Here is a 15,654-nt window from a genome sequence, read left to right as displayed (position 1 = left end):
CAAGAAGCAAGAAGCTGCTATAACTCTACTATATATATGCTTCCGATCGGTAAAATTATCAGACAGCATGGGATTAATTTCCACTGTTATGCTGATGACACTCAGCTATATTTATCCATAAATCCTGATGAATCCAATCAATTACTTCGACTGCAGTCATGTCTTGATGACATCAAAAGCTGGATGACTTTAAATTTCCTGCATCTAAATTCTGACAAGACCGAAGTTGTAATCTTTGGGCCAGAGTCCTCAAAAAATAAACTTCTTAACCAATCACTTAATTTGGGTGGCATTAACTTGGCCTCTGGTAATAAAGTAAAAAACCTTGGTGTTATTTTTGACCAAGACATGTCATTTAAATCCCATATTAAACAGGTTTCCAGAGTTTCCTTTTTTTACCTCCAGAATATCGCCAAAATTAGAAACATTCTGCCCAGGAGTGATGCTGAAAAACTAGTCCATGCATTTGTTACTTCAAGGCTGGACTATTGTAATTCTTTACCATCAGGAAGTCCACAAAATGCAGTTCAAAGTCTTCAGCTGATCCAAAATGCTGCAGCAAGAGTTCTGATGAAAATCAACAAGAGGGATAATATTTCTCCTATTTTAGCTTCCCTTCATTGGCTTCCTGTAAAATCAAGAATAGAATTTAAAATTCTTCTTCTAACGTATAAAGCCCTTAATAATCAAGCTCCATCATATATCAGAGCTCTGATTACCCCGTATGTTCCTAACAGAGCATTTCGCTCTCAAACTGCAGGTCTGCTGGTGGTTCCTAGAGTCTCTAAAAGTAGAATGGGAGGCAGATCCTTTGGTTATCAGGCTCCTCTTCTGTGGAACCAACTCCCAGTTTTGGTCCGTGAGGCAGACACTCTGTCTACTTTTAAGACTAATCTTAAAACTTTCCTTTTTGACAAAGATTATAACTAGAGTGGCTCATGTTACTCTGAGCTACCTTTATAGTTTTACTGCTATAGGCTTAGGCTACTGGAGGACATCAGGATCTAAATTTCTCACTCTATAGAGTTCTACTGTTCTTCAATAATGCATTACGTGTTGTCATTTCTGCTTTAACTTTCTGTTCTCTCTCTTTTTTTTTCTCTTCGTAGTAGGTACACCTGGTCTGGCATTCTGTTAACTGTGACATCATCCAGTGAAGACGGCTCACCCGCTATTACCATCTAATGTAGAACAGATTACTGGATCAATGTGTGCTTTTGTGCTTGTTTGTCTCTCTTGTTGTGTCTCTGCTCTGCCTTCTGTTACCCCCAGTCGGTCGAGGCAGATGACCGTTCATACTGAGCCCGGTCCTGCCGGAGGTTTTCCTTCCCGTTAATGGGGAGTTTTTCTTCCCACTGTCGCTTCATGCTTGCTCAGTATGAGGGATTGCTGCAAAGCCATGGACAATGCAGACGACTCTCCCTGTAGCTCTACGCTTCCCCAGGAGTGAATGCTGCTTATCGGGACTTTGATGCAATCAACTGGTTTTCTTATATAGGAACATTTTTGACCAATCTGTATAATCTGACCCAATCTGTATAATATGATTGAACTTGACTTTGTAAAGTGCCTCGAGATGACATGTTTCATGAATTGGCGCTATATAAATAAAATTGAATTGAATTGAATTGAACTGGCTGCCATGGAAGCAGGCTTCCTGATTGGCTTACAGCAAGATGGAATAGGAAAGTTATTCAGATTGAAGAGGAGTGTGGTTCATTTCCAACATTTAGTAACTTTGTTGACTTTGTCACAAGAGAGGCAAAAATAGCATGTAACCCAGTGACGTCGCTACATGTGCTTAAAGCAAATGCTTCAGAGAAAACAAAGCTCATAAAGGCTAGCAGTGTTGGGGCAAACGCATTTGCAAGCAGCACAGAAGAGAAAACAGAAACAAACAAATGTGTATTCTGTGGGAGATTAAATCACAACATTCAGACATGTCAAAATTTCATGGAAAAGACAATCACTGAAAGAGTGAAGTTTGTAAAATTAAAGGGACTGTGTTTTAGATGTCTCTGCTATGGACATCAATCCAAGAAAAGAGAAGTATCTGCAACACCTGCAAGAAAAACTACTGGGGGAGAACTTATAAATGATATTTTGAGTGCAAGGTTGGCGGACAGTTTGCAAAACAATTTATATTTGTGTGCAACACCTTTCTTGTGTACAACCGTTTGGCAGGAAACTATCTCCATAACTCTTGCTGCAGCATTTTGGATCAGCTGAAGACTTTGAACTGCATTTTAACCAGTAAACTAATGTTTAAACCAGGGGTGTCAAACGTACGGCCCGCCAAACGATTTAGTCTGGCCCGGTGGCTAAATGCATTATCATTATCATTTCCATCTTACTAATTTTAACTGACACATCAATGTCTTTTCTTGTTGTAGCCTCCTTTGCAGCCTTATCTGCCATTTCATTTCCTTTAACTCCCATATGTGCTGGTACCCGCAAAAATATGACTGTAATGTCCATCATTTGAATCTGTATAATGTTTGCTGGATTTCTATTAAAATATCTGGTCTACTGTTTGAGTGTTTTATCAGTAAACTGATTAGTGATGAAGATGAATCTGAACAAATAATCACTCTCAGAGGTCTTATTTCTTCTACCCATTGCACTGCAAACAGAATTGCTAGCATTTCTCCTGTGTATACTGATATCACTTGTCCTCTTTCCTACTGTAATATGAAACTCTGGAACAATAAAAGATACTCCTATCTTGTTATCTAAACTTTTTTGATGCATCTGTGTAGATCTGAATGAAACTGTAGTAACTATTAATATATTCCTGTATTGTATTTGAATTTAAAACAAAACCCCTGACCTTATTTCCCTTTCGTAATAGTGTTAGATCTACTTTAGCTTCAGGTAGTATCCAAGGCTGTACTGCTGGCAGTGGTACTGTTGAACTGAACATTAAATCAGTTAATTCTAATTCCATTGCTTTTTGTCTAACTGTCTACCCAAAGCTTTTTCTCTCCCTCTTCTCCACTTCCCAACAAGATGTTAAAGTGCTCTGTGCTGGATGATCTTCACTATTACCCTGTAAATTAGCCCAATAGTTTAGAGATAACTGAATTCTTCTCAATGTCGGGAAGTCTAAACAACAACAACTCTTAATGCATCACGTGACCTTTGGCACAAATTTACCGCAGCGTGGGTGGGATTGTTTCCTAGTTGAGCAGAGACTATTTTGTGCGTGCAGAGACCATTTTGTACTGGAGGAAAACTTATAAATGATATTTTGAGTTCAAGCTTGGCGGACAGTTTGCAAAACAATTTTTTTGTGTGAAACACATCTTTTTGTGTGCAAAACAAGTTTTATTTGTGTGCAACACCTTTTCTGTTTACAACCTTTTGGCAGGAAACTATCTCCATAACTCTTGCTGCAGCATTTTGGATCGGCTGAAGACTTTGAACTGCATTTCAACCAGTAAACTAATGTTTAAACCAGGGGTGTCAAACGTACGGCCCGCCGAACGATTTGGTCCAGCCCGATGGCCAAATGCAATATCATTATTCAACGGCTGTATCTCCTCGCTGCATCAACCGATCTGCACCTGGTTTCACTGCCGAACGGGTTCGTGTGAATTGCCCGGTGGACGGGCGCGGAAAATGCGTGACAGCTTCTGCGGTGGCTGGAGGGAGGCGGTGCGCGTACCCCAGCGGTGCTTGGCTGCGAGGGCCGCTCATCGCCGCTTGCGGCTTTAATTATTATTATTATTATTATTATTATTTATTCTTGGGACTTTTGAAACGGCTTTTTGGAGGCCTAAACATGCATGAAAACTCACCAAACTTTGCCCAAAATTGTCCCCCGTGAGAAATCGCATGATTTTAGTGTAATTGAAAGCGGGCGTGGCAAACCCGCTCAACAGCGCCAACTAGAGTGAGTTGGGCCAAACCGTAACACGTAGAAAGCTGAAATTTTTTACCTAGGTAGCTTTCTTAAAGTTATGAAAAAAAGTCTATTGTGGGTATGCTCTAAAACCCACAGGAAGCCTGCCATTTTGGGTCAAAGGGTAAAATATTGACGGTTTTTGCCTCAAACTTTAACAAACTAGTCCTAGGCATTTTAAGCTATCACTTTCAAATTTTTTCAGCGTGGAGATGAGACCTTGAGGGTTAAAAGTTATCAAAGGTTTTCTGAAATATGCATATTTGCCTGAGCTGTCACATTGCAAAAATCAGGTTTGTGGAAAACCATTAAAAACGCATTAAATCAGTAAGCCCCAAGCCATGCTTTGTCTGAGAATTATGAAACTTGGTAAGCAGATGTAACTTCTCAGTCCCTACAAAAAAGTCTCTTGGACCAATTGTGTAAACCCTAAAGAAAGTCAATTAATTTTCATCAAAGATGTCATTTTGTCATAAAAACGGGTATTATTTTTGACCACAAGATGGCAGCATAATACTTTGAACCTCTGATTTACCCATGTCTATTCTTAATCACTCTTACTTTTATTTATCGACTCTTTAGCTTTCTTATCAGCCATTTAATTACCTTTCATTCCTATATGTGCAGGAACCCAAAGAAACACAGCTGATAACCCCATCATCTGAATATGATATAATATTTGTTGAATTACTAATAAGATATCTGGACGGCTTTCTGAATGATTTCTTTTTAAACTGATCAATGATGAACTTGAATCTGAACATATGACAGCTCTTAATGGTCTCACTTCCTCAATCCATTCTACAGCACCTAATAATGCAATCATTTCTGCCGTATAAACAGATATTCCTTCATCTAATTTCTTCCCTATATGCAGTTTAAACTCTGGAATTATTACACCTACTCCAGTTTGTTCTAATTGATTTTTTTGATTCATCCGTATACATTTTTACATAATTATAAAACTGTTCTATATATTCCTCCACTATTAAAGAATTACATATATACATTTTATCTCTATTTTTCTTTTCCAATATTGTTAAATCTACTATTGATTCAGGTAAGATCCATGGTGGTGTTATTGATAATGGTACTGTTGGACTAATATTTCAATGATTTAATCCTAATTCTCTTGCTTTCTGAATAATTGTCCAACCAAATGACTTATTATGAACCTTCTTTTTCACTGCAGGAATGTAAAAGTCAATTAATTTTCATCAAAGATGTCATTTTGTCATAAAAACGGGTATTATTTTTGACCACAAGATGGCAGCATAATACTTTGAACCTCTGATTTACCCATGTCTATTCTTAATCACTCTTACTTTTATTTATCGACTCTTTTAGCTTTCTTATCAGCCATTTAATTACCTTTCACTCCTATATGTGCAGGAACCCAAAGAAACACAGCTGATAACCCCATCATCTGAATATGATATAATATTTGTTGAATTACTAATAAGATATCTGGACGGCTTTCTGAATGATTTATTTTTAAACTGATCAATGATGAACTTGAATCTGAACATATGACAGCTCTTAATGGTCTCACCTCCTCAATCCATTCTACAGCACCTAATAATGCAATCATTTAGTAAATTAGCCCAATAGTTTAGAGATAACTGAATTCTTCTCAATGTCGGGAAGTCTGAACAACAACTCTTAATGCATCACGTGACTTTTGGCACAAATTTACCGCAGCGTGGGTGGGATTGTTTCTTAGTCGAGCAGAGGCTGTTTTGTGTGTGCAGAGACCATTTTGTACTGGAGGAAAACTTATAAATGATATTTTGAGTGCAAGGTTGGCGGACAGTTTGCAAAACAATTTCTTTTGTGTGAAACACAACTTTTTGTGTGCAAAACAAGTTTTATTTGTGTGTAACATCTTTTCTGTTTACAACCTTTTGGCAGGAAACTATCTCCATAACTCTTGCTGCAGCATTTTGGATCAGCTGAAGACTTTGAACTGCATTTCAACCAGTAAAGTAATGTTTAAACCAGGGGTGTCAAACGTACGGCCCGCCAAACGATTTGGTCCGGCCCGGTGGCCAAATGCAATATCATTATTCAACGGCTGTATCTTCTTGCTGCATCAACCGATCTGCACCTGATTTCACTGCCGAACGGGTTCGTGTGAATTGCCCGGTGGACATGCGCGTAAAATGCGTGACATTTTCTGCGGTGGCTGGCGGCAGGCGGTGCGCGTACCCCAGCGGTGCTTGGCTGCGAGGGCCGCTCATCGCCGCTTGCGGCTTTAATTATTATTATTATTTATTCTTGGGACTTTTGAAACGGCTTTTTGGAGGCCTAAACATGCATGAAAACTCACCAAACTTTGCCCAAAATTGTCCCCCGTGAGAAATCGCATGATTTTAGTGTAATTGAAAGCGGGCGTGGCAAACCCGCTCAACAGCGCCAACTAGAGTGAGTTGGGCCAAACCGTAACACGTAGAAAGCTGAAATTTTTTACCTAGGTAGCTTTTTTAAAGTTATGAAAAAAAGTCTATTGTGGGTATGCTCTAAAACCCACAGGAAGCCTGCCATTTTGGGTCAAAGGGTAAAATATTGACGGTTTTTGCCTCGAACTTTAACGAACTAGTCCTAGGCATTTTAAGCTATCACTTTCAAATTTTTTCAGCAGGGAGATGAGACCTTGAGGCTTAAAAGTTATCAAAGGTTTTATGAAATATGCATATTTGCCTGAGCTGTCACATTGCAAAAATCAGGTTTGTGGAAAACCATTAAAAACGCATTAAATCAGTAAGCCCCAAGCCATGCTTTGTCTGAGAATTATGAAACTTGGTAAGCAGATGTAACTTCTCAGTCCCTACAAAAAAGTCTCTTGGACCAATTGTGTAAACCCTAAAGAAAGTCAATTAATTTTCATCAAAGATGTCATTTTGTCATAAAAATGGGTATTATTTTTGACCACAAGATGGCAGCATAATACTTTGAACCTCTGATTTACCCATGTCTATTCTTAATCACTCTTACTTTTATTTATCGACTCTTTAGCTTTCTTATCAGCCATTTAATTACCTTTCACTCCTATATGTGCAGGAACCCAAAGAAACACAGCTGATAACCCCATCATCTGAATATGATATAATATTTGTTGAATTACTAATAAGATATCTGGACGGCTTTCTGAATGATTTCTTTTTAAACTGATCAATGATGAACTTGAATCTGAACATATGACAGCTCTTAATGGTCTCACTTCCTCAATCCATTCTACAGCAACTAATAATGCAATCATTTCTGCCGTATAAACAGATATTCCTTCATTTAATTTCTTCCCTATATGCAGTTTAAACTCTGGAATTATTACACCTACTCCAGTTTGTCCTAATTGATTTTTTTGATTCATCCGTATACATTTTTACATAATTATAAAACTGTTTTATATATTCCTCCACTATTAAAGAATTACATATATATATATTTTATCTCTATTTTTCTTTTCCAATATTGTTAAATCTACTATTGTTTCAGGTAAGATCCATGGTGGTGTTATTGATAATGGTACTGTTGGACTAATATTTCAATGATTTAATCCTAATTCTGTTGCTTTCTGAATAATTGTCCAACCAAATGACTTATTATGAACCTTCTTTTTCACTGCAGGAATGTAAAGTTACCTTTGTAGGATGGATTTGATCGTGTTCTTGCAAATTAACCCAGTAATTTAATGACAGTTGTATTCTTCTCAGTCCTAACGGCATTTCACCCACTTCCACCTGTAAAGCTGATGTTGAAGTTGTCCTTATTGCTCCTGTTATTAAGCGCAATGCTTGATATTGTATGATATCCAATTTTTTAAGTACTGTCTCCGATGCTGATCCATACACTATACTTCCATAATCAATTGTAGATCTAATTAGATTTATATAAACTAATCTTATAGCTTTCCTATCTGATCATTCATACCCACCTAGGTGAAAAATAATTCTATTAAAAATATACTTTAATAAAGTGTACTAAGTATATTTTCTACATTTTGTACTATTTTCGTAAAATCCAAGTATAGTTAAGTGTATTAAATTATGTATTAACTTCAACTTAACATCTATTTGACTACACTTCAAGTGTAAATAGTATACTAAAATGGAACAACTTTTTTTAAACTTCAAGTGCACTAAAATACACTAATGAAAATTAAAATTGATGAGCATTTAGGCACACTTACAGTACAATTGCATTGTATTGCCATTCTAATAGAAATACACTTAAAAAGGCATTGCAGCGCAAATTATAGTTGTGTTTAAATACATTTTGTGCATACTGCTATCATACTTATAATTACTATAAACAGTTAATTTAGTATGCCTCTGTAACATTTCAAGTGATCTACAAATGCACTTCCTAACTATATTTAGTGCTTTTAAAGTGTCCCAATATTACATTAATAATGTTTTTGAAGTGAATTTCAATTACAACCTAAACATCATAGACACGTACTTTCAGTGCAATGTTATTATAGTGTAAGGTAGAAACAAATTGTTTGATGTATATTTTATCTGCACTTTTATCCCCATTTACTTATACTTAAGCATGAATGTTGCTATTACACAAAAAGTGTATTATATTACAATTCAGTTCAAGTGTATTAAATCAACAGATTACACATTGCATTTCAGAAAAGGATCTTTATTATTACCACGAAAGTAACATACAAAAGCAGTTACTGCTTGATCAACACCTTGAACTGTCACCTTTCTCTGAAATGCCGGGAACAGAACAATGGCGAACAACTTATTACACAATGCACATCTAGCTCTGACTTGAATTACTAGAGGCCTTGTAGCTCTCATTGTTGCACTTCCTTCGTAGAAGGGCCCGGATCTCTGCCACCTCGGTGTTGGGGAATCGCTCCCTCACTGCATCTGTGAAAACAGGAAAGAGGGCATGAATTAAAACATGATGTATAACATTGAAATAGAATCATTGATGATAATGGATTTGTCAATGAATCATGACAATGGATTTGGGTTCATAACTATGACATTACTGTACCTATAATTGCATTTGTTTTTTCTGGCTCAAGCTGCTCCTTCAGCTCACCTTTTTTTCCTTTCCCTGTGAGAGTTGCCTTGGCCAAAGTTTTCCCGCCAAACACCAATGTGGCCAGTTCCTGTGTGAAGAGGGACATCCTCCTCCCACTCAGCTTCTGATAGAGGCGTTTTGGAACTCTCACTGTTGAGTTGCCCAATGACACCTGTGAAAACACACAAGCAGATAAAGACAAAAGGTAAATTAAGAACACTTCTCTATAGGGAAGGTTAGCACGTGTCTTGGTTTCAAGTGTTTTAACACAAACCGTACCTCCACGTACGTAAGATTAGTGAGATTTATTGTAAGATTTTTTTGTGTATTGGCTTATTTCAGGGGTTAAAGCAAAAATAATCAGTTTGACTGAATTTTTTTTGAGTCAGCCCATGTATTCCCGGGACCGTGGACGTCATGCCACATTAGTTCCCTCACTTGCTTATTGTGCAAAGTCAACTTTAAGCAAATCTGATAGTTTTACAATATGCAATGACCATTCCTGTATCTGTCCCACCTTTCAGCTTCAGAGCCTTGGCATCATCCTTGACAGCTCTCTCCATCCACTGCTTCCAAGTTTTATTTCTGCAGCATCAAGTTCTTCCTTCACACTTTAGCCAAACTGGTCCACAGTCCACTTTACAGTTTCAGCTCCCTTCCCTCCAGAAAACCTCCATAAACTACAACTAGTGCAAAAGACAGCAGCTTGCATCATTACATCATCTACTTCACACCTGAACATTACCTCCTCTGGCTTCCTGTCACATTCAGTATACATTAATCCTATGAGCATACAAGGCCAACCACAACCTGGACAATGCAGGACATAAACAACACTATGATGTCATACATTTTAGTTTAACACAGATCGCACATTACAATAATCAGTCTCTGCTTTGCCCGTTATTGCACAGCAATTCATTATCACAACTCCTGAGTTTATAAAAAAGGCATCACTTAACTATTTTAAAGTGTAATAAAACTGCTAACTTTTAGCCCTGTGACTGGATACCTGTCCAGGATGGACCCTGTGTCCCCGCCTCTCACTCACTGACTGCTGGAGAGTCAACAGCCCCCCATGACCCTGTGTGATGTCGAATGCCTTTCCCCCACTGATCTACATTTATTCCCTGGATTGCTGATTTGCCCAAAAAATTGAAGTCACTGGCCGCCATCTTGCTACTCCCTACTCTCACAGAATCCCATAGGATTTGGTTGCAACAACAAGCAGTTTTTTGGCTATGTTAAAACGTTTCACAGATAATTTTACAGTCAGTGGAAGTACTAACACTATCAACTACTAGGAAATTAGGTGCTGAAATATTTTACATGATATATAGATATATATATATAAATAACATGCATAATATTTCAGTACTTGATAGTTTTAGTACATAACATAAAAGTATATGGCATTTGACATTTTAAAAGTCATGAGAAACATGAGAAAATATTCGTTATCCGATGCTGTAGCGCACATATTCCCTAGTTACAGGAGGAAAATAGGGAGTACCAGTGTAGCGGCTGGTGGCTTCACAGCGACCTGTATTATATACGGCCAATCAGCACCCAGTGAATAAATAGAGATCAGTGGTTTCCCCATCAGATATGGCTTGACGTCACACCTGTACGGAAAAGTGGGTATAGAAAATCGATGAAGGATGGGATGTTAAATTTTTAAAAAGTTTAATAAAATTGCTCCAAGTTTATCAGAAAAAACATAACTTGCTTTTAAATATGAAAATGTTTGATTACCAAAATGTTATTAAAGTATTGCGTGAAGTTAAATATTGTTGAAGGTAATCTTGGCTGCAGTACTGTCTGTCTGGTAGGTGTTTTAGGGTCGGAGTAAAATGAGTCCATAGATCCACAGACAGGAGGCTTTCTCAGCGGTTTCTAGTACGACTTGCTTCTACAGTGAAGCTTAACATCGCACTCCACTCCGTGTTAAAATAAAAAAAATAACTTAATTAAAGCTCTCTCAGAATCGCCATTAGTCTCCCTCAGTTAGAACCCGTTCTCCAGTCCATGTTGTAGCTGCAGTTTATTTTTATTTTTTTAATCTTTTTGACGTAGTTTCCTTAATAATCTGTATGTATCTAAATCCTCATCATTCAAGTAGTGTCGTGGTGCGCAGCGGCTCATCAGGTGGAGCTGCTGCTTATTGACTGCCATTTTTTTTGTTCAGAAAAGCGCAGGTGGGTTTTATTTTTTTTACTTTTTCCAAATCGGACCCAGTCAAATGCAGAACATTGTTGCACATTCCAACCCGTCTTTAAAAAAAAGAAAGAAAAAAAAAAGCGTGTTGTGCTGAATTAGCCTGAGCTAGCGCTTTACTCTTCGAGTTTAAATAAAACGTAACAGCGAATAATGAGGAGGTTCCTGGTCGGTCGCTGCGTTTATCAGCTAAGTTACTGGAAGGAGGGAATAAACGCTGACAGGTGACATGGCCACAGGTGAAAATAATTAATTAACTGCAGGAGCAGCAACAGACACGCTTACCGAGGGAAGTTGTTGTCAGCTGTTCAATCCGCTGAACTTTCTGACCTGCTGGTTCATAAATCCAAAGAAAACCTTTGACCTGAGCTAATAACCAGATATACACCAATTTTGTATGGAAATATATTTGTATTAATTTATTTTCGCAAGACAATTTTAAACTGCTAAAACAAAAATCCCTGATATCCATGACTTTGCCCCAAAAATTAAGAAATTTCCTGACTGTTCCAGAAAATCCATGATATTACAAAAATTCCATAAACTGTGGGAACCCTGCAAGCAACTGCTGCAAATTCTTATGTGAATAAGACCATATATCCTGTCTCACTGGACCCTTCTCTTGACTGATAAGTTGAGATGCTTGACAACAGAGATGGAAGATTAGAACTATTTATTGGAGTGGATATATAAATAAGTCTACATAAATGATTGAAAACACAATTTTATATCTTTAATCACGATGGAAGGGGAAGAGATGTATAAAAGCAGTATGACACTTGTGGTCACAGTATTGGTACCTGCGCCACTCTGCCAGAGGCCTTGTAGTTATATCCGTACCACTTGAGTTAAGTGGATTATTTTCAAATTTGTAATGTGGGAAGTCAGGTCTGTATTCTAAGACATAACATGTAACATGCATGTTCTTGAAATTAACAGTGCGATGCATGTCTTAAATTCATAAAGTTGACTTCATGACCTCAATGAAAATGACTGTAGGTGTATGGGAGGGTTCAGGTGGTGGCAGAGATAACCCTGGCATCAGTAGCATACATATACAACCACCCACCTTTCAGAGCCTTCAAACTGTCCTCATCCATTTCAGCAAAAACTGCAGGCTCCGTCCCTGGCCGCTGAGACTCCGCCTGAGGGATGGCGTCTCCTCCTCCTCACTGATGTGTACCACCTATGCAGAAAACATCAACCTAATTACCTTAAACAAAAAGGGCAGCTACACTCCTAATCATACACACGCCAAAACACAATTTTCATGGTGTGAGAGTGTGAAGAAATCAACAGAGTTCATACACTCTTGCATAGTAACTAATTTTCACAAAAATGCAGTTCTGCTACATCTTACCCTGAGCACCAAGGACATTGGTTTGTAGGTTGGGTTTGGACTTTGGTACTGTTCAATTGAAGCACAAAGTGTGCCAGTGCATGCATTTTAGCACAAATAGGCTATAATCCACCACTGTAAACTCTGTAAAATTATCTGTGGAACACAGATAATTTTATTTGATGAAATCAGTTACATTTTTAAACGTACCATTTTTCGTTTTTTGGGTGGATCAAAAATATCACAACATGTGTCGTCGGAATCAGACTGATATCTAGCAGGAGTAGAACTGAGTGGTCTTGTAGGTTGCCGTTTGAGGTCCCTCTTCAGCTGTTCGCCCATCTTGGCCGTCTGTGAACCAGACTGACAACGTACATCTTGTTTAAGAGAATGATAAACTTTGACTTATGTCCACACCACCACTTTAAGTAACTGCAGAGACTCGTTTTTTAATAGCTTGTGCAAGTGCATTTCTATATATTGTGACACACTTTCCAAGAATCCACCTCCATCCATCCATCACATTGACAATATTTGTAACAGGAGACTGAATCTTAACTTAACATGCCTGGCATTCCAAAATAGCTAACTTGATTTGTTTCAGTCTTTTGAGTAATATTTATCATTTCAAATAAATATTTGCTGGCTAAATCTGCTAAATGCTTGAGCACCCAGCTTGGAAAAGTCTGGAAAAATTCACAATGTAACTCCCATGGCAAACATATTCTACGATGACACAGCATTATTTGTAAACTGGAAACACAATGTTCCATAACTGTTCAGTCATAAGTCAAGCTTACGGTCATTCCTTGATTCACCGCCCCCTTCTTCTGGCCAGACTGACCGAAGGAAGACCATATATCCTCCCACTTGAGGTAAGCAACACACTTCTGGACTACTTCTTTGTAGTTTTCTGTAAAGAAGACACATAAAATACAAATTCAATGTGACCTTTTATTAATAAAAAATAAAATGTTCAAGTCAGGAATGCGCCCTTAGCAACACCCTTAGCAACTACACGTATCAACATAAAAATAGAAAAAAACATGAAAAAAGTAAGAATTAAAAAGAGGCTAAAATGTTTAAAGTAAATTTCCATTTACTAGGTGGCATCATGACGATGGATAAGTGGTTTGAGGAACAATTTGGAGAGACTTCTACAAATATGAATTTTGATCTATCAAAATTATCTATTTATCAAATATTTATTGATTATTATCTCTTGTTTGGCAGCATTTTAGTGACTAAATTAATGACAATAAAATAAATTAAGACCTTACTGTTATCTATCAAAATGTGTGCCCTTATTTTTTTTATTTAGGCTATGTAAATATTTAGTTTAGTGCAGAAAGAAAATAACGGAATAAACAAAAAGAAAACATTTTCTCGTGCTGAGAGATAAGCTAGGGTGATCAACAGTCCTGTTTTTTCCAGGATATGTCCTGTTTTCACGGCCTGTCTTGGCTGTTTTTTATAAAGTGATGAAAATGTCCTGGTTTTCAAAAAACTGCAGGGAAAGATCAGCTATACATCAAAATATAGATGGGCAAACAAGGAGGATGAGGAAGAAAAACAGGATAAAGAGGAAGAAAACTAAAGATAGAAATATATTTTGTTAGTTCGTTTTTGTAAGTTTGTGAGAGCTATTTTTGTTCAATTTGGAGGTATTTCTTTTAGTTATTTATTATTTATATATGTATTTCTCCTAATACAGAAAATACATTATTTCTATCATCATTTCATTCATTATTTTTGAAACCTGTCATAATAAAACATCTTGAGAAACCTCTGAGAAGCCTATCTGAATTTGCGTCTTGTAATAAATATAACAATTTTCTACCCATACATAGGAGGCATAGCCTACTTTAAATGTATTGAAATTAATAAGGCATCTTGAGTAAACTTCGAGTATCATTTGAGTATCTGTTTGCTGGGACCAGTGTCCTGTTTTTTGGTAATCAAAATATAGTCACCCTAGATAACCTATTTGTGTCTGGGAATTTTACAAATATTGTGTGGTAAAAAAAAAATTAAAAGAATGAGACAAAGTTTGAGAACGGTTTGTTGTTTTTATTTGAGCTTTCATGCACATTACACATTGAAACGGTTGTGGTTCAAGGTCAGGGACTATTTTTTTTTCTAACGGAAGGAATGTTGTTATTGATTTAACTTCATGAAAGTTTCACTAATATTTCTTTTTACTTTAATATTGTGTGGGAACAGTTTTATAAAAGCAATAAGGTAGGTCTACTAGAGGCAAGCTTCGCTTCGCGTCGTGCCTAACAACGCCCTTCGGCCGTTAGTGCTACTTATTCACGATACAGCACAGCCTCTCCTAACTTCTTGCTTACACACAGTCTATGTTTCAAGCACTTCATCAGTAACGTTAAATTACATGACAGTAGTCGGTTAGCTAATGTTACAAAGAGTATTCAGAATAGTTTGAATGCTTTAGAACTTACCCGGCCATGAACAGCAGTTTGGCTGCAACCGGCTTCGGATCTTGCTTGCGTTTAGCTGGTAAAATCACCTCTATCCAGCCTTCCTGGGACTGGAGGTCTTCCTTGCAGGTGACTGTAATACCAGCATTTATATATGCATCCTGTATAATAGATGTACTATCTGCAATAACGGACCCGTCTACGAAATAAAACAACCCATACATTGTGCTAACTTTACCCTGTTATCGCCTGAGTATCAGTGATGAATAATTTCAAACATTAACTATTTGGGTGGCGCCCAAACTTCTACATAGTGATTGGATGTCGATGATGCTGCGCACACTGATTGGATGTGGGAACCGAATGATGGGTAGGTCCAATTCCTGGGTCCGTCCATTCATAGCATCTACTGCTTAGTCTTGATTTTTGAATCTTGATCTGTTGCAGTGCTCAACAATAGTTATTCAAATATGCCACCTGTACCATAGATATCCATAATAAAGGCCTTTATTATGGATATCTATGACCTGTACAATCAAAGTTTTTTTTCCGGAAAACCAAAACGAAAAACTGAAACTACTTCCATTTCCATTTCCATTTAAAATCAAAAACGGAAAAACGAAAAACAAAGCAGTTTTTCCTTTCTTGTCAACACAATTTAGAAACCAAAAACCAGAAATACTTAATGAAAAAAAAAAAAAAAAAAA

The 15,654-nt window shown here is 37.3% G+C and overlaps 1 long non-coding RNA gene across 1 annotated transcript; it reads right to left on the bottom strand.

Moving 5' to 3' along the window:
• Positions 1-8,538: 8,538 nt before the first annotated feature.
• Positions 8,539-15,620, bottom strand: LOC118559523. The gene is made up of 6 exons (XR_004928910.1): positions 14,969-15,620; positions 13,307-13,419; positions 12,717-12,869; positions 12,237-12,353; positions 8,969-9,122; positions 8,539-8,790 (listed from the first exon to the last, which is right to left on the bottom strand). It is a non-coding gene; the product is annotated as an uncharacterized LOC118559523 (long non-coding RNA).
• Between the last annotated feature and the right edge of the window lie 34 nt (positions 15,621-15,654).

Source organism: Fundulus heteroclitus, unplaced genomic scaffold (genome assembly GCF_011125445.2).
Source record: "Fundulus heteroclitus isolate FHET01 unplaced genomic scaffold, MU-UCD_Fhet_4.1 scaffold_305, whole genome shotgun sequence".
NCBI classification, from domain to species: domain Eukaryota; kingdom Metazoa; phylum Chordata; class Actinopteri; order Cyprinodontiformes; family Fundulidae; genus Fundulus; species Fundulus heteroclitus.
The sequence above is the reverse complement of the archived record's forward strand: the minus strand, read 5'-3'. Positions and strand labels throughout refer to the sequence as shown.